A 7,589-nucleotide genomic window follows, 5' to 3' on the forward strand; every position below is an offset into this window, starting at 1 on the left:
GAGAGATTTTTAATTATTTTTATTACAGTATAATAGTTCTTTATTGATTTTTTAAATTATAGAAATATTTTTTTCATGCCTTGATCCTAAATAATTTATTTATAGAATCCCCTTTTCGGTGTCCTTTTATCGTTGGAACTTTTCTTAACGTGTCTTCCTTGTAAAACTAAGTTCCACCACTGTTAGAATTTAAAGAATCCTTCTCGAATGACAGGATTGTTTCCTCGAATGTGAATATTCTTCCGTGTTCAGCGAATTCTAATAAGAAGATATTCCCAAAAAAATATTCTCTTAGGATATAGGATGAAAAAAAATTTTTTCCCATTACTCACGAAATATTATTTTCTCGATGAAATATTTTCCAACAAAATTTCTCCGATGAAAATAATATCGAATACGGTAATTGGATTGTATTTATTCGTTTAATAAACAAAGAAAAGAAATTATTATTATCAATTAATATCATGCTTGGCCTCAGTTTAATCAGAAAGAAGCCTCAAAATCGAAAAATAATTTTACCGTTGTATTAATATTATCCCACAGATATTTGATCTCGAATCTAATTATATTAAACTTTCATATTTTTCAACAGTGAGAATTAATAGGGAATTCGTACAAAAGAATAAAAATGAAGATACGTATTCTTCTAGAAAAATTAATCTCCAGATTTTTCCTTTCCACAATTTAGCAAAAAAAGAATTGAAAAATCCACATGAGAATAAATTGCATAAACTACCTTTCTAACGAGTCTTCAGGTTCGTTTAAAGCGTTAAAGCTGATCTCATCAAGCGTGGCATATAAAGAAAGAAATACCCAATAAATTATAAATTATTTTTCGTCGTATCAATGACAAATACTTCAATTATTGTTTACACGAAGAATTATTGTTAACTTTAATCAATGAAATAAACTTAACAATTAATGAATATTGGAGAGAAGGATGGGAAATAAATTTAAACAAAATTAATTGCTATCGATCGGAATAAATGTATGGTGACGTTTGATAAGGAGAAAAAGCAAATCGATAGAATGTACGACGCGTAAGGATAAAATATTGGTATGAATATCACATTTATTCGATGACTCCTAATGTTTAAATCATATTTATCGAATTAATCGAAAAATTGTTAAATCAAACGGAACAAAAAAAGTGACGTTTTTATGAATGCAACATATTATCGTCGCAATACTTGCCTAGGTATTATATCATTGATATGATTTCACGTTTCGGAATGATATGTAAATACGATATATCGTTAAAATTGGATGAAATATCAGCACATTTGAATTTCTTTCGACTTATATTGATCAGAAAATATCGATAACGGAATAAATTACTAAAAAAAAAAAAAGAAAAAAGAAAAGAAAAAAAAGAAATAGCTTACACTCTCACGAATTATATAACCAATATATTAGAAAGATACGTATCTCTAATTTTGCAATTTTTATTTTTACAAAGTGGATTAAAGAAAAACGTTAAACAATTTCATTCGATCAATTCCTTTCATCAATATCAATCTCTGTTTTACGCTTAAAGGCAGAAATGGGGCATGCTCGATTGCTATCAAAGCCACTAGTATGCTTCACGGATTAAAAGCTCAAAGTCGACGCCTTTTCGATACCATCCATTTGTACTATTACGAGGCTTTGCTCCCACCCATTGTGATGAAACTCAATCATTCGAACGTGCTCGAGGTTTCGAAATGATCGACTTGTGCCGTCCACCACAGGCGAAGATGAAATTCACCGTGAACAAGCGATCCACCCAAGTGAATTATTGCCGCTGATCCGAAAGATTCGGCCTGCTGCTTCGTCGAAATTCATATTACCTTAATTGTTCTCTTTTTTAGATCACTCTTTTTGGAAGATCGAAAGAATGTGTATTAATATCCATTAATAATATTCACTGTTTGTTTTAATGATTCTTTGATGAAAGGCAAAAGCAGACGATCTCTTTCTTTCAAGATACAATCTAATTCGTGCAGGATCACTCTTTCGTTGAGAAAATATCGATTGCGTAACTATCTTCTAATTATTTTCTCAAGGATTTCATCGTATTGGGATATTCAATTTTCATAAAAAGTATCTGTAAATTTTCAATAATATCGAATGGACGAAGAAAACAGACAAAGATAGATACGTAAATTAGATCTTTGTTTCGGCTTTGACATCCTGTTCCCACGAATATTGCTCCTAATTATATTTCTGCCAATAAATTTTCGAAATGAAACGAACGAATGAAGAGAATACTGAAGACACGAGCATGTAGGATTTATTTTCTGGAAGCGTAATGTGATAACTGCACACACATTAATATCCACTATTTGTTTTAATGATTCTTTGATGAAAGGCAAAAGCAGACTCTTTCTCTTTCTTTCAAGATACAATCTAATTCGTGCAGGATCACTCTTTCGTTGAGAAAATATTGACTAACTATCTTCTAATTATTTTCTCAAGGAATATTGGGATATTCAATTTTCATAAAAAGTACCTGTAAATTTTCAATAATATCGAATGGACGAAGAAGACAGATCAAGATAAATAAATTAGATCTTTGTTTCCACTTTGACATCCTGTTCCCACGAATATTATTCCTAATTATTTCTGCCAATGAATTTTCAAAATGAGACGAACGAATAAAGAGAATACTGGGAACGCGAGCATGTAGGATTTGTTTTCTGGAAGCGTAATAACAATGATAACTGCACACAGTTACGTCACAATCTCACAAAGCGGCGCCACGCCACAAAGGTTCATCGTGGAAATACGCAGTTTCTGTTCTATATGAATTATAACCCTCTCCCCTCCTCCCATGGATCTAATGCCAGCCACGGAAGCCTAGGCAACGCAGTTATAGGAAACAAAGCGTTATTAATTATTGAAACGAGCTTTGCTTTGATTCGTGCTACTGTGGGCAGAATAGGCGTGCAGGCTTTTAATTTTACACGCGTTTATTCGAATCGGATTGACGGATAATCAACACGTGAATCCGTAGAAGAAGAAGAAGATATTGTAGTATCTTGAGTGATATAAAAATAAATGATACGATTTATTTTTCAAATTCATCATAGCTGCCAATCGTGTTTCGTTCGTAGATCTTTCTCCAATCAAAATAATATGACACGATATGAATTATCGAATATTATTACAATATCGACAAAAGTGATATATTTAATAGAAAAAAATACCTACGAAACAAAAATTAATAAAAGAATAAGCTACCCTTCTTCATCCCTCCTCCGTATATATATAAGATACACGGATCAATGAAAGTTACGTCTTAACATAGAAATAGAGCAAGCAAATTTTATATATTATCGGCAACAAAGTAACGATTAATCAAAGAAACACAATCTCTCTCTCTCTCTCTTTCTCTCCGAATCGGATATCAGTAGAATTTAATTACGCGATAAAACAAGGTTACGAAACATTAAATGAATGAAACGGCGAGTAAACGTAGCAGGGTTAGTGAAACGACGCGTAATATCTTGGCAAACAATTGCGAATAAATTTCTCAACCGAAGAGAAGCTTGTTCCTTCGCGAATGAATTTCAGCAGCAGCAGAAACTCGCGAAATTGTTACTCACGAAAGGAATAATTCTACAGAGGAATAATTCTGCTACTAGGAGGGACGAGGGAAACGCTAGGTTTCTACCTACCCTCCCCGATGTTCTGTACGTATCGACGATACGAGAGGCGAGATTTAGAGAGGAGGGAAAAGGGAACAAGTGTGGTGATTCGATTAACGTCGTGTAAACTTGATCTATTTTACGCGAACACCTCGGCTCGTTCCATCCCGTGTCAGGGTTCGGGTCGAAGTCGCACGTGCACAGGCGAGCTTATGTATTATATATTCACGAACCGGGATCGGTGAACCACGCATTTTCATAACGGCACACGTACGCAACACGCCAGATTGCCGCGTGCTCGAAACGATAGAGCGTGAGATAGTCGAGGGCTGAATTAGCGACTAAACTGGCAGCACCCGGGTCGCCCAGGATCATTCCAGTCACGAACCTGACATCTGATGAGGTCCCGAAGTTTTATGGCCTTAATAACCGGTTATCAAGGCCAAATTCAAGGCCAACGCGGCGAGTGGCTGATTCCAGTCACTTGTTGAACGTGATTTATTATTTCATTCGATGGTTTTTAGGCTTTTCAAGATGGTTTTTCGAATACCATTGCGAAATCGCGTTGTAGAATCTGTGGAAAATTATTATTGTTATTAATAGAAATTATTAATGGAATTAATAAGAAGATCGGATTTTATCCTTAATTTCCTTGAAATATTTTTAGAACTATCTTATATTCTTTCCTTACGTTAAAATATCTTCGACCAGTATTGGCAAGCGGTTATAAAATCAATTTATCTATCAAAGAAAAACATCGATATTTGAATCGACGATACATTGAATTCAATCTTGGAACTAAAAAAAAAAAAAACATCTCTGCGAAAGAGGAAAAACAAGGATCGTAAAGTTAGAACAATAAATGCGTTTCGAAGCTTGATGTACAATCGCAATTCGTACCTTTCCAGCAATAACGAACAACTGACCGTGCGTGAGATAAGTGGAGCGTATCCGTAATTAAATGGTTTAAGATACGCGATCTTTTCCACGAATCGTTTCCGTGCGACACGTGTAACACGCGGAACGAGGTCGTGGCTGTTTTACGATTCTAATCGAGAAACGAAGTGGCGTTCCAATCGTTGTGGAAATTCCACCACAGTGGAATTCCATCGTAATTGTTGCAATCAAACTTGCAACCCCTTTTTTTTACCCATCGACGTACACACGTTATTTTTCGTAAATAGATTTCGTCGTGTATTGTTTTTTTCTTACATTTAGAAAAAAAAGAAAAAAGGAAAAAAAACAACCGTGAACAGAATTAACATCTGCATCGATATCGGGAATACCTTCGTAATCGAGCGTAACCTCGTTTCAATTTCACTTTGTTCTCCCTCCGTGTTTATTTCCATCGTATTTTTTATACTTTTAACTTTTACTTATATTTTTTTTCTTACATTTAGAAAATAAAAAAAAAAAAGGAAAAAAACAAGCGTGAATAGAATTAACATCTGCATCGATATCGGGAATACCTTCGTAATCGAGCGTAACTCGTTTCAATTTCACTTTGTTCTCCCTCCGTGTTTATTTCCATCGTATTTTTTATACACGCGCATACACCTTGGGTATTCAGCCATATAAATTCGAATTTTTCATTCACGCTACCCTTAACTCCGTCGCGTTTCTTCCACCTCCAACACGGATTATATACATATATTTTCCAGATTCATCTCTCTAATTAACAATTAGCTGCAATTCTCGTGGAATAACAAGTTAAATACGTTTGTTCTTTCTCCTCATTTGCATTACAACATTCACGTCGACCAGCGATACGAGAAGACGCTCGACACGCGAACGAACGAAATGAAAGAGAATTCTCTACGAGCATTTTGGATTAATGGAAGGAAAAATGTTATAAAGATACGTGTGAATGAAATATCGGTTGATCTGTATCGCGAATATAACAGCATGTCTGACGTTTAAGTACCTCGTGAAAGATGAAGCAGCCTGGAGGGCTGTTCGTGAAGGGTAAGTGAAATTCGTGGTGTTTCGAGTAATCACGTGTAATCGCATTAAGAAATTACGTTTCGTGTACACACGATAAAACGTGTACAGAATTTCGAGTAATCGAAGGATTATCTGTTCGACTAATTTGATCGTACGCCGAGATACTCGCCGTTAAATACACGCTTTACCTTCATTACATATTCAGTTTATTCTTCGACGCGGGCAACACAATTTTCCAAGATCTTGATCCCTTTTCCTTGCTTTAACTTGTGTGTATACGGTGTATCGTATAATGGAAATTTACAATGTATTTTCGAACTGGATGGTACGATCTCAAAGATAAATTTATTACGAAAAGATAATCGAAAATCGGAAAAATAAATCGAAGTAAATTTTGCAAATTCGTTTTAGACTTATTTATAAATAAAGATATTCGTTGATGAATCTTCAACATGAATGAAATACAGATATTACATTTTACTATATTTTTGATTTACATAGTTTTATACGTATATATACGTATATCGATCCTTTTTCGGTTTCTATATTATAGTTTGGAAATATTCTATACATATAATTTTACGAGAAAGAACGTAGATAGACTGTTATTTATGAAAATAATATCCAAGTTATCCACGTTTATTATGGTGAATTTATTTGGAACGCAAGCACCCGGATTAAGAAAAACTTCTCCGAAGAAATGTTATTCATTGGAAAACTTCGAGGCAAGTTAACCATAAATTCTAACGAATCTAACTCGAATCTATTGATGTTGTTTTAAGAGTTGAGTTAGAAAATAGAATTTATGAAAGATTGAAATTTTTAGAAATCATACCAGATAAAATGAGGGATAAAAAGAAATTAGGTTAGAAAAGTGTATTAGAAGAAGGAAATTGCGAAGAAAGGATACTACGTAGAAGAGAGAAATTGATTAAACATAAAACGCATACGACTATTATAAAGGGAATTCGATAATAAACGAGATCCTCCTCATTTCCCGCGAGAAAGGCAATGAACCGTCATTTCACGAGCACTTAAAAAGTTATTTTTTTTTTTTTTATATATATAGAGTTTCATGTTGCAATCGACCATGCTTAATGACAATCAAACGCGTATCATTAAAAAAAAAAGGGAGTCTCGAGAAATTATTATCCAGCCAACCATAATTTTTTTCCTTTTACGCTATCTTATATTAGACATTTAATTAAAAAAAGAATACATATCAAACACGATCTTCGATATAAGTAATTTTTACGAATGCGAAAAACTCTCATGAAAGCACAATTCTATCCGTAACGATTTCGCAGGATAATGATCTATTTAAATGAGCTCTCCAACTAATAAGATCAAATTTCCCCGATAAGTTGGAATATAATAGAAATTTAATACGGAAAATCGATAACTACAAGCAAAATGAACTACATTTTTTTTTCGCAAAAAGGGAGGGAGAAAAAAAAAAGAATCTCTCTTCGATTTCATCCCTTCTTTTTCATTTTTCCATCCGCCCCGATTAAACCGAGATTTTCGAACGATCTCCATTTAATTAAGCGATTCGATTTTGGGGGAAGGGGAACGTTTAAATTTCATAGACACGAAAACCGCGACACGAAAACGTTTGGAATCTTTCCCTCTTCGATTTCTGATTCATTTCCACCCGTCTCTGTTTGCGCCATTAACAGAATAAGTCTTCGATCCTTCACGAGAATCTCGCGACTGAAATGTGAGAAGCCGCCGAGTATTAAATAAACATTACCCATTCGCGAAGAGTGGAGCATCGCGGCTTTTAACGCGTAGGAACCACCACCAGCCAGGGGTGAATAGAAAGAGGATGATAGTGGTGGTAGTGGTGGTGGTGGAGAATGAGAAAAGGGGGGAGGGAGGGGAAGGAGGGGACGGTTTATAGCACGTCGTTTCGCCGCACTGCAGAAAATTGCACCGGCACGGATAATTTCAATAACTGCACTCGAAAAGCGTGACCTCGTTGAAGAATCGTGAACCAGCCACACCCCCTCCCCC

The sequence above is a fragment of the Apis dorsata genome, unplaced genomic scaffold (genome assembly GCF_000469605.1).
Source record: "Apis dorsata unplaced genomic scaffold, Apis dorsata 1.3 scaffold_3, whole genome shotgun sequence".
Taxonomy (NCBI): Eukaryota; Metazoa; Arthropoda; class Insecta; order Hymenoptera; family Apidae; genus Apis; species Apis dorsata.